Here is a 17,717-nt window from a genome sequence, read left to right on the forward strand (position 1 = left end):
AACCCAAACCAAACAGTTAAAATAAACCTGTACATGTATTTGTAAAGTGAGGGTTACGTTTTGCTGATGCATCTGGCCAGATAGTCTGTTTACTATTACATTAATTATACTTTAGTGCCCTTCAGCATTGAGTAACTAAGTGACTCAACAGGAAATTTCAAAACCAGAACAAAGGAAGTGCAGTGTTTTGAGATCTTCTATATAACCATTTCACTAGCATACTCTTTCTACATTATGGATAATTTACTTAAAAAGCAAACCCTATATTTTGAAACTTAATTTTAGAAATAGAAAAGATTACTGGCAGCCAAAGTATTTGCTCAGGTGCCTCGTAGACATGATTTGGCATCCAAAGCCTGGATATGACTTAGAGAGGAGCTCACAGCTTTGAACAAACTGTGCTTTTCTAATCCTGCACCCTTATATGAGCCAAAGCCCCAGGTCAGGGCTAGGAAAGTCAAGAAATAGGAAGGAAATTGGTCAGTTTTCCATCATCATTGGTGAGTGACCAGAGCTTTTCTTTAAGTAAAAATAATGGTCTAAAAGAAATGTTCATTATTTCTTTGCTGAGATGCTTGTTAAGTAATAAAAGCATGGAATTCAATAGGTGTGAAAGTGTAGGGAGATTTATTAAAAACAGGAAATGGTAAAATTAGATGAAGTTCAAGGGCCAGTGTGAACAAAATAGAATTTAACTGAGGGGTGCTTCTTGTATCAAACTCTTCTCTTTCATTCTACTGTTTCCTTCATAAGTCTCCACTGGTTTTTTAAATCTTCTTACCCAAAGAGGACAACAGAAAATAGAAAGGGGATTCTGACACCCCATTCCTGTCTTTTATGGATGATGTCACCAGATTAAGGGATGTTCCTAGGATCTATTTTTATTGGTTGGGGAGAGCTTGGTTGAGGAAATAAGAGCTTATGTTGTTTCCTTCTCAAGAGATGTTGGAACTCCAGGGAAGCTGTAAAACTAGAATTTTTACAAGCCTTAAGAAATATCCTCACTCTGGTATGTAACGCTTAAAAGAGCTGCTTATGTCTGTTTATAATTGTGTATACAGCAAATAATTTAGGAAAAATGATGCTTATTATCAAAGGCTTGTATATCTTTGTTTTATATGACTATTAAACTAAGATATTTGTGTGAATAAGCTGAATACTTTGTTTTGATATTTTATTAAAATCTTATCAGTTTATTATGACTATTAAACTAAGATATTTGTGTGAAGCTGAATACTTTGTTTTGATATTTTATTAAAATCTTATCAGTTTATTCCCTCGGATGTGTGGCATAGGTTAAATGTAATTTTCTCAAAACTCACCAGAATGTGAAGTAGGGACTTTTGAGACATACTGCTTCTTATACTTATTTTTTAATCTAATGAAAACTTTATAATTTGTGTCCCTGAGATAATAACACTCTCAGGTATATCACATCAGGTATATCACTTTCAGTAGTACTATGGGGAGGGTGATTGAGAGAAATGAAATGTACTGGAGTTGAAACAGAATAAAAATACTGACCATCATTCAATGTTAGCATTAAAAACTATGAAAATAGAATTCAGTTAAATTTAATACTAAAATAGAAAAGGAATGACTATCTATTGCTTTTAATATTTCTTCCTGTTAATAATTTACAACTGAGTCTACCTAAAGGTTACATTTAGGCTAGATTGACAAATACGTGTCTCATATATATAGTATTTTACTGTCAGACCCTGTGCTAGATGCTGGTGACACAAAGATAAAAAAGCACTAGTCACTCAAGGAATTAGTGTGAAGTCAATAAATTTATTCAGCTGAACTGGACTGAAAGTTGAGGCCTGGTATAAGAACTTTCAGGCAGAAGAAACAGTGTGTTCTAGGGTGTGAAGACCAAAACAGCATGTCATACTCAGGGAACTTATGAAGTCTGCAAATTTTAGAATGAAGAATAAAAGTGAGAGTGGAAGGAAATGAAACAAGATAGACAGTGGTCAAATCATGAAGAACTATATATTTTCTTTATTATCCTAAAGTAGTTGGGCAATGATCAAAGTTGATTTTTAGAAATATTACTCTGTTGATGAAGTGTGAATCATAGATTGGACAGAGAGCTGGAGGACCAAACTTTGGTCAAGGATGAAAATAAGAACTTTGATATCAAGAAATCTAACAATGAATTAAGCTTATGCAGAAGTCTAAATGTAAGGCAATTTATGGGTAACTCATTAAGGCAATGGTGTGATATTTAAACAGCTAATAGAAATATGTTATCAGTGCAATTTCATGATATAATTTTATACTATCAAAAATAAGTACTTTTGAAGTTTGAGAATAATAATGAAGCCTGATGATAACCATGACCCATAGGAATGGATCTGTCAAATGCTCAGCATTTCTTAGTCTAGTGGTACCTGCAGCTGTTGAGCATTTGAATTGTGGCTAGGCCTGTGTGGGAAGGGCTCAGTATGAAACAAAGAATGTAAAATATATTATTAATAACATTCCCATATCCATTAAACACTGGGTTAAATAAAATGTATTACTAAAATAAATTTCACCTGTTTCTTTTTACTTTGAAAAATGTCGCTACTAGAAAACAAAATTACATAGGCAGCTCGCATTCTATTTCTATTGAATGGCAATGCAGAGAGATCCAAGCATGTTTTGATAGGTAAGTTCTTCCTCTAAACCGTTAGTTGTGACTTACTTCAAGGGGCTTTTTCTTTTGGTAACTTTGAACCTATAAAAAGGTAGAGCCTTTATGGGGAGCAATAGGAATCAGGAGAAGGGGTCAAAGATAATATAATCCATCACTAAGAGGCTTCTATGTCTTCACCCACACTGTCTCTATAACTCTGAATTAGGCAGAAGAACATGAGGGACTCAGACTAGGAGAAAGAAGACTTTCAACCTTACAAATCATTCTTTTCAATACTTTAAGCCCTTTTCCGTCTTCCACCAGGTAACATTTGGTTAATTTGGTTACTCTACTGCATAAATTCCCAGATCAGCCTTCTGGGAGGATCAGTCATCATCTAATCAGGAAATTGAACAGATTGTAATGGGACTATTTTTGGGCTATTAAATGTATATTTTTTTTAATTTTTGCAGTCCCTAGTTGCCTCACAGATACCATGTGTAAAGTCATGCATTTTTTGGTCAGTTCTTCTAAAGTTACATGAATGAATTGGAAACATGAGAAAAAAAGGGAGATGCTGGAATTTAAACTAAAATAAATTGTTTAGTGTGTAGAAGAAGAAAGCAAAATCACTAATGCTCTGGGATCATTTCAGGCACAGTCAAAAGGTATCCAGACATCATCTAGGGGCATTAAAAATTCTAAGAGCCTTGAGTAAAGAGGGAATATTGTGATATTTTCTTTTATGTTATAGTGCTATATTATAGGCTCAATGTATAATCTTTTTAGAATGTTGTGCCTATAAAACACTTCTTAGCAAAAGTTATCACAGAAAGGGTATAAAATTCTATTTTCTAATCATTTACTAAGGCAAATTTTTCTCATTCCCAATATGGCAGAGAAATAAGGCATTATTGTTTTTAATGTAACTATTTTTTCCTTTTAAAAATATTTTGCTGTGGCCGGGCATGGTGGCTCAAGCCTGTAATCCCAGCACTTTGGGAGGCCGAGGCGGGTGGATCATGAGGTCAGGAGATCCAGACCGTACTGGCTAACACCGTGAAACCCCGCCTCTACTTAAAAAAAAAAAAAAAAAGAAAAAGAAGAAAGAAAAAGAAAATTAGCCGAGTGTGGTGGCACGCGCCTGTAGTCCCAGCTACTCGGGAGGCTGAGGCAGGAAAATCACTTGAATCCGCGAGACGGAGGTTGCAGTGAGCCGAGATCGTGCCACTGCACTCCAGCCTGGGATGCAGAGCGAGATTCCATCTCAAAAAAAAAAAAAAAAAAAAAAAGACAAAAACAAACAAACAACCCCCCCCACCAAAAAAAAACCTGCGGTTAGTCTTTTAATCTGAATTATTAAAGTTTTATGCACAATGCACAGAAGTGGCTAAGATGAGCTATTGGAATGTGGAAAGAAGACTATAAATAGTTCAGATTTCAGAACACCTTTCTTCAACTCTGCAGTGATGCATTCTGAAGCCCACCGGCTGGTAGTAAAACATGAGCTACTCTATGGCGTAGTGATGGAGGGAGGCAGCTGGGGCTGGCCAGCTCAGGCTTGATTCTGGATGTTTTTACTTTCTGTGTAAACTTGGGCAAGTTATTTCACTTTTCTGTTTTAGTTTCTTCGTTCATAAAATGAGAATGTGAGAGTACCTAACATCTGTGAAGAATGAGAAAAGCCCATGGCTGAAGGAAACACACTCGAGCTAACCATACAATTCGAGTGGGCAAACCTCTTCCACCAGACCAGCAATCCTACTACATATTTCCAGTCAAGTCACTTTCCCAGCCTCTAAAATGGCTATTTAATGCTTCCTCTCTCCTCAAACATCTAATATTTATTGTCTCTCATCAATTAATCTTGCTTTTTATTTTGCTGAGAAAAATAAGCCCATCAACAGAGAACTACCTGATGCTTTCACTGTCAAATTCTCCCACCCGCAAATCTTTAATTTTTATCCATATGCTTTGCCTTCCCTTTGCTGACAAGGCTAACTCTGCCCGGATATTTCATCCACCCCTTCTCGTTTGCTCAAGGGCATCATTTCAGATATTCTGTCCTGCCTCCCAGGAGTTACCGAATTATTCTTCTCTACTGCAGCATTCCCTTTAACATGAAATATGCTAGACTGTCCCCATCATAAATAAAGAGCTTCCCTCCACTCCACATTCTCCTCTAGCTACTGCATGTTTCTCTGCTCACCATACTAGCAAGGGACTTCTAAAGAGTTGTCTGTATTGACTCTTTCAAAACTTTATTACCATTCATGCTCGATTTTATTCCAGTCAGGCTATCTTCTCTATCTTTTCTTTGAACTTTTGTATGTTAAGATCATTAGTGACCACAGTCTTTCTAAACTAAATGTCAATTCTCTGTTTTTATCTTATTCAGTGTCTCAGAAGCAACTGACAAGGTTGATTATTTCTTTTCTCTTGAAATGCTTTCTTTACTTGGTCTCCACGACCACTGCACTGTCCTGGTATTTTTTCCTACCTTAATGACTGCTGCTCATTCTCCTTTTCTTCCAGTTATCTCCATCTACCATCATTCTGTATTTGATCATGAGTACCATTTACAGGTGGATGAGTCCTGAGTAAACAGAGTCTCTATCCCTGCTTTTTTCCAGAGCTCCAGATTCATATATCCAACCAACTACTAAATAATGAACATATATTTGTATGTCTGATAAGAATTGCAAACTGATCATACACAAAGCAAAACTCTTTATTCCGCTATTTGTAATCTTTCCCCCAACCCCAATCCCTTCCCTTCCTTTGCAATCAAATCTGTTTCCCAGTCTTCCCTTTCTTTGCTCAGAGCAAAACTAGGCATCATCCTTAAATTGTATCTTTCTCTGCTACCTCAACTGACAAACTGACGAATATGTTAACTTCAACTTCAAAATATATCCCAAATTACACTGCTGCTTTTCACTGCATCTGTTAATACCATCAAAGTTCAATGCACTGTTCTTTCTAGCCCAAGCTATAATATTTGCTTCTTAACTGGTCTCCCTGTTGCTACCTTTATCACTTTACAATCTCTTTTCCATATTGTAGCCAAAGTGGTCTTTTAAATATAAATTGCGTGTCAAAGTTTCTCCAGTATTTTCCATTGAAGTTTGAAATAAAATAAAAACTCTGAACATAGCCTAAATCTCCTAATCTCCAGATTTATTTTATACTCATTTCTTCTTTCTCATTCTGCTGCAGCCATGCTAACTTCTTCATCTTTCTCAAGCAAACCTAACACACTCCCAGTTCAAGGCTTCTGCTCCTGTTCCCAGTGCCTGAATCACATTTTCCCCAAAAGCTGCATGGCCTGCTCCCTCACTTCCTTCAAGACTCGCTCAGGTGTTCTCTCTTCACAGGGCCTTTCCTGACCACCCTATTAAAGTATTAACTCCTTGTGCCCTGCCCCGCCCAACCCCGTACTCTCTAGTCTCTTAACCTGCTTTATTTACATGGCCCAATTCCATTATATGTTATTTATTTGTTTACTTTTTATTATTTTTTCTCCCCACTCAGATTGCAGATTCCACTAGGGCAGAGAGCTTGCCTGTCCTTCATGGTCTAATTGGGTATAAGATACATATTTATCAAATGGTTGAATACATGTAAAAGGTTAAAGTAGTGTTAAGGACATAGTAATATATATTATGATAGTATATCTCTGCTGTTAGTGTTTAGTATCTTCACAACTCTGTTCTTAAGTGACTATTCTGCACTTATGGAGCTACTGGATGAAGTTGTGAAGTGGATTTCTACACTATCACCAATGCTAATCATTGCTTGTTTGAATTTGTTTTTTGTACTAAGTCCTTTCCTCTAAAAAATTTTACGAAGTTTTCGCAATAATATGGAATCTTAATTCTAGTGTGGGTAAAAGTTCAGATAATATAATACATACTGAAAATCAAGGCATAGGGACCCTTAACCTGACAAATCAGTTTATTTTTTATTTTTTTATTTTGAGGCAGGGTCTCATTCTGTCACTCAGACTGGAGTGCAGTGGTGTAATCTTGGCTCACTGCAACCTCCATCTCCTGGAATCAAACAATCCTCTCACCTCAGCCTCCCAAGTAGCTGGGACTACAGGCATCCACCACCATGCCTGGCTAACTTTTGTATTTTTTTGTAGAGATGGGGTTTCACCATGTTGCCCAGGCTGGTCTTGAACTCTTGAGCTTGAGCGATTTGCCCGCCTTGGCCTCCCAAAGTGCTGGGATTACAGGCATGAGCCACCGGGCCTGGCCCAAATTGTTGTTTTTAATAATTAAGTTGTATAACTATAACTATAATTTTATAAATTTTGTCTTATAAACATTAGTTTCCATTTAATATTTGAAAATAATGTCTAATTTGTGAGCTAAAAATACTGACTAGGTTTCTTGGGACAATTGATAGTTTTTGACAGAATATTTTGCCTTTTACCTGACAAAATATCTGTATGATACCTTTATGATCATGCTTAAAATTTTACATGTGGTGTTGAAAAAATTTTCTTAAGTGCATCAAAAATTACTTGAAACTTTTAAGTGTTTTTTTAAGATAGATTGTTTGGTCTAAATATATAATTTTTTGGAGTTCATTGCTCTGTTTTTAAACAGATACAAAAGACAAAAACCTGTGGGTGATTTTTACTTGGATTCTGTTTTCTATATAGGCTGCTGTGTATAACCTCAGCAGAGTGGACACCAGGGAGCGCTGAGCTAGTGAAAATCCAATTCAGTTCTTCCTTCTCTATTATGTATTTTAATGAAGCAAGCAGATGGTAGATAGATTTTCCCTTGGAAACTGCTGATTTTGAAAGACTCCAGAATGCCGGTTTTCCAAGCATGGTGTTCAGCAGTGTAGCGTATCTTGAAATACACATTTAACTGTGCCAGGAAAATTAATCTACCCTTAGGCAGATGGATAAATTTGCAAAAATACAAGATCATTGCTTGCCTCTCCAGTTTTCCTTCCTAGCACTGAGTATACACATCTTTCCTCTGTCTTTGTTCTTAACTTCTTAGTAATATAGCACCAGATTTAGCTCAATATCCTGCTGAAATGCAATTAGGTTATCAAACTATGTACATGGTCATTGTCTTTGTTGTTTCTGTTTTTTGTTGTTGAACAAACTCCTTGTGGAATACACTTTCACACTGTTCAGCATTATCATTTAGAAATAAAAATGGCAACCTACAAATGTGATTATCTTTTAAAGGGAATAGAAATAAATATGTCCTGAGATATTGCCAACAGTTATAGGTGATGGTAGCCTGCACAGAAAACATACACTTACCTTTTCCTTCTGAACCAAGACAGAGATACCCAATACATGAATAAAATCAAGCTCTCTATTCAAATGGATATATAATATCGAATTCACCCACAGGTATAAACATGAAATAAATATGATTGGTTGGTTGCCAATTCCTGCTTATAATAAATTATTCACACATTCTATATAGATATTTAATTCCTACCATTCTAACTTCTTTATCCAATCATCAAGAAAAAGCTAACAACAAACAATTTTACATTAAGATAGAAAAACTGTTGAAAATGTAGAGCATTATAATATCCACCAGCAAAAGAAATATTACATGCTAGAATCTGAAGCATTCTTTTTAGATGCAGAAATTAGTGCCATCTTCTGGCTTTTCAAAGTAACTAGGTACTGGTAGGATGTTCTATAGTATCACAAAATGTCAGAAAAGGGGAAAAAAATCCCTGAAACATATAGGTTCAAATCATAATCATAGTATCTGCATTACATTACAGTTCATGGCATAAGCTTTGAGAATGGTAAAATTTTCACATCCTCTATAATTCACATTACATAAGCTGTGCAGGTTTATACTGGATTACATTCCCTTGGTTAGTAGTTTATCGTGATAAGATTCCTAGGTATTACACACACAGGATATTCTGGAACTGATGTGTTTTGAATAATTTTCTCATTTCTAACTCATGAATTTCTTCATGCTCATGAATATTTAGTTCAGAAATTAAGAAACATTGAGGTTGGAGTGGGTTATCACTCAAGTTCAGTGGATACATTCTTTTAGTTTGTTACTATATCATGTTTCAAGATATGGCTGTTTAGATGCACTATTGTATATTCTAAAATATTAAAAATAGCAATTATCGTATCTATTATGTCCCAGCTGCTAGATGCCCTATCTAAATTACTTTATTTATCACAGAACACCAGTGAGATGTTCTTCTACCTCTATTCCTATCTTATAGATGAAGAAATTGAGGCTCAGAGATGTTAAGTCACAGAGCTAAGAAATGACAGGGTCAGGATCTGAACCCCTGTTCATCTGACTCTAAAGCCTGTGCTCTATGTTACCTACCTCACTATGATGGTTGGGATACTCATGATATTGGCCAATTAAAGGCCACTGGCAGGTATTTTATGTAATTATTAAAATATTACATTATTAAAGTTGGCACTCCTCACAAATTGACTTTCTACCACTTTACTTTCCTCCCAAGTCCTGGCCATAGATGCATAAAATTCTGTAGAACTCATATTCCTCCTTCTATATTTAATAGAAATGTAAACACATATTAACTACTTTGCAGTGTCAAGCATTTAATTGATATTCAGTATATACCAATATACCAATGAATTTATCAGCAAATAAATTTTAATAGAAGCTCAATTGTTTTCTAATATGCATAGATAATAAATAAAAAACAGTGGTTAAAAAGATCAATATGTCCTTAAAGGTTTCTAAGTGCTTGAACGTTTGGAGACACATGCACACACATGCATACACAAATATACAGGTCATTGACAATAATTTTTATTTTTGTTTTTGATATTGTATAAAAGCAGATTAGAAAAAGCAAAAATCTAATAAGGATGATTTATCAAAAAGCAGTATGTACTCTAATCATGAGAGAAAAAAAAAATCTTAACCAGGGATACTATAGGGAAAACTATAATTTTAAGACAACTGCGGTTTAGCTGTTGAAGTATTAGAAAAAGGCAGTGGCATCTTGCAAAATACTAACTCATTTCTGGGGCCACAACACCACATGATGTTTCGAAAGCATATAAAAAGATTTCATATTAATATGGTATAAGAGATTATTCGAAGTAATACTAACAAAATAAAAATATCATACATGATTCACAAGGTATAACATATATTGAGTATTGTTTTTAATTGGAAAGGATCTTGTTATATCTAATAGCCCCAAGATTTTGTGTACTAATAGTGAGCAGGTGCCTATCTCAAACTATAATGGAATATTATAGAACTACAAAAGATGAACTAAAAAAGATAATTAAGAGTTAAAGTATGCAAACAACAATCAGAAAACATAGTGAAGTATTTTATTTGCTATAGCATGAAATACTTGGAATAAAACTGTACCAATTAGGTTTCTTGGTTACTGGCAATATAAACTAACCCTGATCATCTTAAGCAGGAAAGGAGACAGATTACCTCATAGTCAGTGGGAGGGCTGGAGAACTAGCAGGGAAAGTAGGCAAAAACAAAGGAACATAGGTAGCTCAAATACAGCCAAGTTCACATTGTGTGAACAGCTATTTCAGGATGCAGCCGCTGGTATTTCTATGACTGGAGACAGCTGTGCAGCTACCTCAGCTACAAATAATTTCTAAATATTACTCTCTCTCTTTGGACCACTTCTTCAGGGTGCAAATCTTGGGGAGAGTATCTCATTGGCCTATCCTAAGGCAAGTATATGTATGTAAATAAGAAGGAAGTTCACGTGCTACGTGGCCAAAATCCAAAACTGAAACAAATGTAATACCCAATAAATGTTTCCCACAGACCTTTGGTTGCTGAGTGCCAATGTGCATCCTTCTTATACTTGCATTTTCAAATAACTTCCTTTTAACATAATGCAACAATCAAAAAAAGTGTCACCCTTCTTTTCCAATTGGAGACTTCTTAAAGTCTTTTCTTTTATTGCATTTTGTTCCAAGTACAGAAGGAATCTCTGCATAATGGCCATTTGTTCTCATGTTTATGTTGTGATCCTGTCCTGATATAGACTAAATTTCAGTTACTGAACTCAAATACTTTACAGAAACCAGAGAGCATATGACAGCTGTAATGTGATATGGAAGTATCTGTGATTTTTCTTGGTGACAAAATCAAAGGTAATGCTACTATTGTGATTTTTGCTTATCAGCATCCACAAAAGACAGTCAAAAGGAAAGACTTGATACAGGGAGCTAATTATGAAGGGAGAGCAAACAGGGGATGGTGAGGCCACCTAGAGGATAGCAACAACTGAACAGCTGAAAGCAGCTGCTACCTCTTATGGCTGAAAGAACAAAGGGAAGACAGTGCTACAAAAGCCCAAGAGCTGCAACCTCCTGGCAGGAGCTGGGCCTGGTAATGGGGGCTGCTTATCAGGACATGGGACCATGGGTAGCTTGGAGACCTGTTAAGTGGCAGCTGGAACCAATAGTGGATGCAGCTACTAGTGGAGGGGAGAGGGGAGAAATTCTCTAGCTTCTCTTCCCCCCACTCTCCTGTCTCCTGACAGGACCTTGCCTTCGCAGGAGAAAATGTAGTTTGTACAGGGTGAGAAATGGATCTCAGAGCAAACCTGCAAATGACTGGCGTTCACCAGGAAGCCCTGGGGCTAAACTCCAGATTGCTGGAAGTGGTCATAAGGCCACTTTTCATATTATAACTTTCTTCCTTGGATGCTCTCTCCTTTCACGTAGGGGAAGCAAATTTAAATTCTTTCTTCTGTGTCCTCCTTGCTTGCCGCCTGCCCTGCAGCTGGTTGGATTCTTTATCTGGTGTGGTGATGCAAGTCATCATTCCTGAGAGGCCAGGCCATGGTGGGCCTGTGGTCAGGAGCTTCACGAGGCCTCCATTAACTCTTACCACTGGATGTGTGAGGCGCTACTCCAAGGCAGGCTTCTCACTGTGTGTGTGCATGTGTGCCTGTGCATGTATGCATGTCATGGACCTCTATAGCAGTGTAGGGAAGCTAGTGGGAACCCTCCTCAGAATGTTTTTAAATTCATATAGTAAAATACATAAGATTATAAAACAAATCTACCTTTTTGAAATACAATTAATAAATTATAACAAATGTTTTGTCATGAAGGAAACAGTATAGTCCTTTCATAATGTATTTAAATAGCAAAATCTAGGAGCAGGTATAATAACTACAGCAATTTCACATTGAGGGGGCACAAGCATATTTTAATACAGTATATAACAACTGTCATTTGATAAAAAGGGATCTGATTTCTCTTGGTGACAAAGTTGCAGGTGCTGATAATACAACTGTGATTTTATGCTGATTTTCATAGTTAAGAATACATTAAGTTTCTGTTGGAGTTCACAGAAAGATGTAATTTTTTTTTCCTCATCCATATTCACAGCTTCGTTGACTGAGAGGGTTACCTGGGTTTTACCAGAACACTTTTTCACCTGCTGGCTAATTCTCTCACCTTCAGTGTTTTTTCAATCCCACCCTTCTCCTTCTCCCTGAGGCCTACCTTGTCCTATCCTGTACACTCTATTTACTTCCAACCTTCCTCTGTGTGGTAAGGTTTTTTAAGAAATGCTGTCTTAAACCCAGTCTGGGGCCCTGGTTGGAGGCTAGTCATTTCCCTGGACTCTCACAGTCCAGGCCACCACACACCTGTGTCCTAATTGCCCTGGGCCAGGCGCCAGACAACTAGGGACACACCTTGGAGCCCTCAGAATTATTCAAATTAGCCAATCTACAGAGAGCCCTCAAAACCTAACTAACTCCACCTGACTTGCCACACAAAAGCCCTTTCCAAGGGAAACCTCTGTGTGGCCCTATGGCAGTCTTCTCCCATTTGAAGCTGTAAGTAACAAAAAGTTCTGCCATTCATCTATCCAAGTGAGTTGTTTCCTTCCATCCAAAAATATCTTGAAATCTTATAAAAACACCCTGATCCCCTCCCAGGGATTTCTTCTCTTTTTCATCTCAGCATTTTTGTTTTTGTTTTTCCACAGCACTTATAATCTACCTTCTCACAAATCACTAGACTGTCTCCCCACCTCACTGAAATGTAAGGTCCATGAAGGCAGGATTTTGTCATTTTTGTTCTCTGCTGCGTCCTAAGCACTTGGAACGGTGCCTGCCCATAGGAGCCTCTCTTCGTTGAATGAATAAATGAATGCGTGACTCTCCTTTCTGTGCCTATTGTGATCAGTCACTCAGGGCAACACCTCCAAGCCCCTTCGTACCTGTTTGTGTGGTTTCATGGAAGCTGGAAACGGAGGTGGATGATGTAAATTCTGATTCAATAGGACTATGGCTATGTCTCTTGAGAGCTTTTCCCTTTTGGGTGCCAAAAGCCTCTGAATGAGTGGAGCTCAGAGTCACAGAGAGAGGAAAAATTGTGAGTGGGTCTTTAGGGATGATCACGAGACAGACTGCTCTTCTGCTCCCCCTTGGTTTCTGAATCTGTGTAGTATGATTGTGGAAGATATAGCACCATGTGTCAGTTAAAGTTTCACAGCATACATGACATCTTTCAGAATGGTGCCGTTACCCTGAAAGGTGGCCCAGCTGATGCTGCCACAGTGTCTTTAATATACTATATTGCTATTTTATAAGGCCAACCACTTTTGGGTGATAAATTTCATAAGTTCAGTATCTCTCCTTGCCTTATTTCTTTCATTGTGAAGCCTGTTGCTTAGAAGTAATATGGTGCAGGATACCATAATGACACACTGTATTGTTGAAGTCCCTCAAAAGAAATGGTGGAAGAACCATGAATGGTAGGGAAAGAAAATCCAAATCCAGAACAAGTAATCAGGAGAATAAGGACAAATTCCTGCCAATCCCATGATATAATCAACCTACCGCTAGGCTGACTAGTCCCCCTTTCATCCCTGGGATTATATCAGGGGTCCGGGTTGTTTGTAGCCATGGGGAAATGAGGATTCAACAGTGACAATTCTGAAGTAATACTTCTTAAGGGAAAGTTCACATTGAGGCCTTGCATGGCCTCTAATTCTTGCATCACAGCCATTTCCACATGCTGTCAGATTGCATTCTAAAATTACAATTCATGTTTCCATAAAAAAGTGCATATAATCATCTTGAATTCCCTCCAGTAATAAATATCATTGCTCTTTCTAATTTTTGACAGTCTGATGAGGGTGGTTTGTCCAGTTATTACTTTAATTGTATTTCCCTGATTACTAGTGAGTTTGAGCACCTTTTACTTGTTGGCCATCTGTGTACCCTTCAGTGAGATGTCTGTTCATATGCTTTGCTTATTTTTCTTTGAATTTATCTTTATTTTGACAATACTAAAGAGCTCTTTGAATATTAAGTTAATCCTTTGTCACCTCACAAATAGTTTCTTCAAATCTATTGTTTTTCTACTGACTTTAGATGTGAAATCCTTTGCAATTCAAAAGTTTTTAAAAAATTGTCCAAATATTTTCTTTTACAGCTCCAGAATTTTCTATCTTGGTTAAGAATTATTCCTTCATCTCTAGGCTATTCCAAAATCTTAGATTTGGTCCTGAGATATTCACTGATTCATGTTTTATCTTTAAGTCTCTAATAATCCCAGGTTTTATTTTAATACATAATATAAAAGAAGCTTAATTTTGTTTTCTTCCTGTGGAGAATAAATTGTGCCAGTTTCATCTATTAATTAAAACCGTACCTCACAACTGAATAAAACAGCAATTTTGTCATCAATTGTATTCTCATATATGCTGGGGTCTTTTGCTTAATTTTCCCTTCTTCCTGTTGATCTATTTGTATCTTACTATGCCAGTACCACACTGATAACGATGATAGTAGTTTAACGTATGTTCTGATACCTAGCAAGGCAAGGCCAGGCAAGGACAGTTCCCTTTCACATTTATTTATTTTTTACATTTTCACTAGGTATTGATGGGTTGTTGTTATATGTATTATTCTAGATCAGACTCAAAAGCTTTGAAATGTTATGAAATTATGTATTAAAATAGCAATTTTCTCATGTAATTCATAAATAATATAATTTCAGAAAATTATGAATTATATCTTCTCATCTGCTAGCATGGCAAAGTTTTGTAAGCCATTCATATATAATGTTATTAAAGTTTTATAATTTTCTACATAGAAGTCTTGCACCTTTCTCATCAAATGTATTCAAAGTGTTTTGTAGGTTTTTTTTTTTTTTTTTTGGTTAAAATTGTGACTGAAAAATTTCTTATTTCTAATTCTAGGTTGGGCTTGAAAGTAAAGCACAAAGAAAGTAGAAACAACACATCAAAGTGAGGGATTTATAAAGCGGGAGACTGAAAACCAGCTGGTGACTCTTGAATTCCTCACCCTTATTGAGAGGATAAAAGGCTTATAGCCCTCACCCTTTCACCTCAAATCAAGAGGGAAGGGTTTTAGAAACACAACTTGGAGAGCTTAATATGTATCCCTGAAGTTTGAGGAAAGGGGACGTAATGTACTGACTTCTGCCTGGAAAGTCTAACAGGTGGGAGATTAATTGGCTGCAATGAAGGAGAAAGCCAATGACAGGCTGCTTCTTGACTGGAATTGTTCAGCACTCCAGAGGCTGTCAGGGAAAGGATGTGAGCATGCTGCCTGGAATCTGATGTGGCTCAGCTGTAGGACAAAGATAGCGTGTTTTCTTAAGTTCTGACCAAATGAACCACCTTAAGAGACAAAGATCACTCAGCAGGGAAAGCTGAAGATGCTATGAGATGCCAGAGGTTGGGGAAGGAGCAAACAACCAGCTGGAATATATATGCCTTTTCGCAAAGTAAAGAAAATTGCAAGTGGAAGAATTCCAGCCATGGGGTCTCCAAAGCATCCGTGAAACTGTTCCACAAGACAAGGATGGATGACTGAATGCCAAACCCAGAGAGCAGTGAAGCTAAATCAACTCAATCATCTCAGTGAAGAAAGAAATCTCCTGTCCTTTCCTGTCCCTGAACTCCATGCTGAAGGGACATGTGCTGTAGGTAGCAAAACAGGGGAGAAAGAATTTCAGTTTTCTGTTTCCCTTGAAATTTTCTAGCTAAATCACTCCCAAATGCGGAAGGAAAAAGCATGAAGTTTTTTATTTTTATTTTTTGAGACTGAGTCTTGCTCTGTTGCCCAGGCTGGAGTGCAGTGGTGCGGTCTTGGCTCACTGCAACCTCTTCTCGGGTTCAAATGATTCTCCTGCCTCCGCCTCCCGAGTAGCTGGAATTACAGCCGTGCACCACCATGCCCAGCTAATTTTTATATTTTTAGTAGAAACAGGTTTCACTATGTTGGCCAGGCTGGTAATGAACTCCTGACTTCAGATGTCTGCCAGCCTTGGCCTCCCAAATTGCTGGAATTACAGGCATGAGCCACCACACCTGGCCACATGAAAGCATGAAATTTAATGCAGATAGATTTGCCTATCATATAAAAATGGAAAACTGAATTACTAAGTGGAACTGATATTTTGTGATCCAGGAATGACCATGTCTGAACTTTCATTTGAGGGAAAAAAGGATAATTAACACCATTGAACAAATTTAAAGGGAGAATGGAAGACAAAGTAAAGTTGTTTTATGTTTACATACAGCTGTGCTATTAAGAAGAAAAGCTACTGATTTTTATTTTTTGTCTCGTACAAATTTTTCTCATTAAAATTATACAACCAACAAAAATAGATTTGTGTCTTCTTTTCTACTATGAGTATCGATTATTTTTATCTTATTGCATTTGCTTGGACCTTCTCAAGAATATGGCAAATAATAATAGTTATACTAGGCATCCTTGTCAAGTTCTGATTTTAATTGAAGAGGTTTTAGTGTTTTAACACTAGGAATACTATGTCCTTTTGGTTTCAAACTAGGCTTTATTAAATTTTAGTATTTTATTCCAGTTTTTAGTTTCTATTTTCTAATTTTCTTATAAACAATAAAACAATTATGTCTGTTGAATTTGATTGGATGTCTTATTTGTATCTATCTGATGACATTTTAGTATTGATTAATCAAAAAATATTTTCCTTTAGTTTATTTTTTGATTTTGCATTATGTTGATAAATTTCCTGGTATTGAATAACCTTGGTATTCTTAGAACATTCCTTAGTAGTAATATATATTTTGGTACATTGTTTGATTATATTTGCTAATATTTACCTTTTTCTGTCCCCTACAGGCATTTAGTGAAATTGGTCCATAGTTTTGTTTTATTGTGCTAATGCTATGCTGGGTTAATAAAATGAATTGAGAAGCACTCACCTTTTTCTATTGTCTGGAATAAGTAACACTGAAATAATCCGTTCTTAATAGATGCGATGAAATACTTACAAATGTGTATTATTGTGGTGACTTTTAAAATAGTACATGTTTAATTACCTTTGAAGATGCTAATGTAGCAGTTAAAAATGTTTTTTCATTTATGAGTCAATTTGAATAATTATGGTTTTCTAGAAGAACATTCATTTTCTCCAAGTTTTAAAGTTTGTTTGCAATGGACATACATATTTTATTCTCTAAGAAAAAAATTTCTCATTTATCTATGATTATGTCACATTCTCATTCCTAATCATATTTTTCATCTTTTTACTCTAATCATACCTTGAAGAACTTATTTTCTTTAGCTTTAATAATAACCAAGTTCTTTTGTACTTTATTTATTTCACTTTCATCAATAATTGCGTTTTTGTAATTTATTTTGGTTTATTTCTATGCTTTATATCTTAAAATGAGTTTCTTATATTTTTATCTTTTGTCTTTTTTTCGATTTCATTTGTTTCAGCTTCATTTTCAATGATTCCCCTTTCCTAAGTTACTTTTATTTGCATTATTGTTCTTTTTTTCTAATTTGTTAATATTTGCCCCAGGTCCTTACATTTTTCTTCTGGATTCACTTTGCTCCAATTTTGTCTAGGCTAATCTCCAGCCTCTTGCCCAATGCAAAGGAAAGCAGAATAGATACTCCAATTTCTATAACTCAGGAACCTACTTCCACCAAGCTGCCCACTGACTTCAGAATATGCATCTCACAAGTGACAGCTAGATTGGAGTTGGAAATAAAGGAAGATAGCATCCCACAATCTCTTCTCTCTTTCATTTATAACATAACTATAATATGT

The 17,717-nt window shown here is 36.3% G+C and overlaps 1 protein-coding gene and 1 long non-coding RNA gene across 2 annotated transcripts in view; one reads left to right on the plus strand and one right to left on the minus strand.

Annotated features, from left to right (window-relative positions):
• Nucleotides 1–17,717, minus strand: part of LOC129037898 (protein eyes shut homolog) — a 518,317-nt gene that overhangs the window by 92,308 nt on the left and 408,292 nt on the right. The window lies entirely within an intron of this gene.
• LOC134739731 (uncharacterized) lies at nt 770–16,281 on the plus strand. The gene is made up of 2 exons (XR_010126726.1): nt 770–1,009; nt 14,848–16,281. It is a non-coding gene; the product is annotated as an uncharacterized LOC134739731 (long non-coding RNA).

Source organism: Pongo pygmaeus, chromosome 5, assembly GCF_028885625.2.
Source record: "Pongo pygmaeus isolate AG05252 chromosome 5, NHGRI_mPonPyg2-v2.0_pri, whole genome shotgun sequence".
In the NCBI taxonomy this organism is placed as follows: Eukaryota; Metazoa; Chordata; class Mammalia; order Primates; family Hominidae; genus Pongo; species Pongo pygmaeus.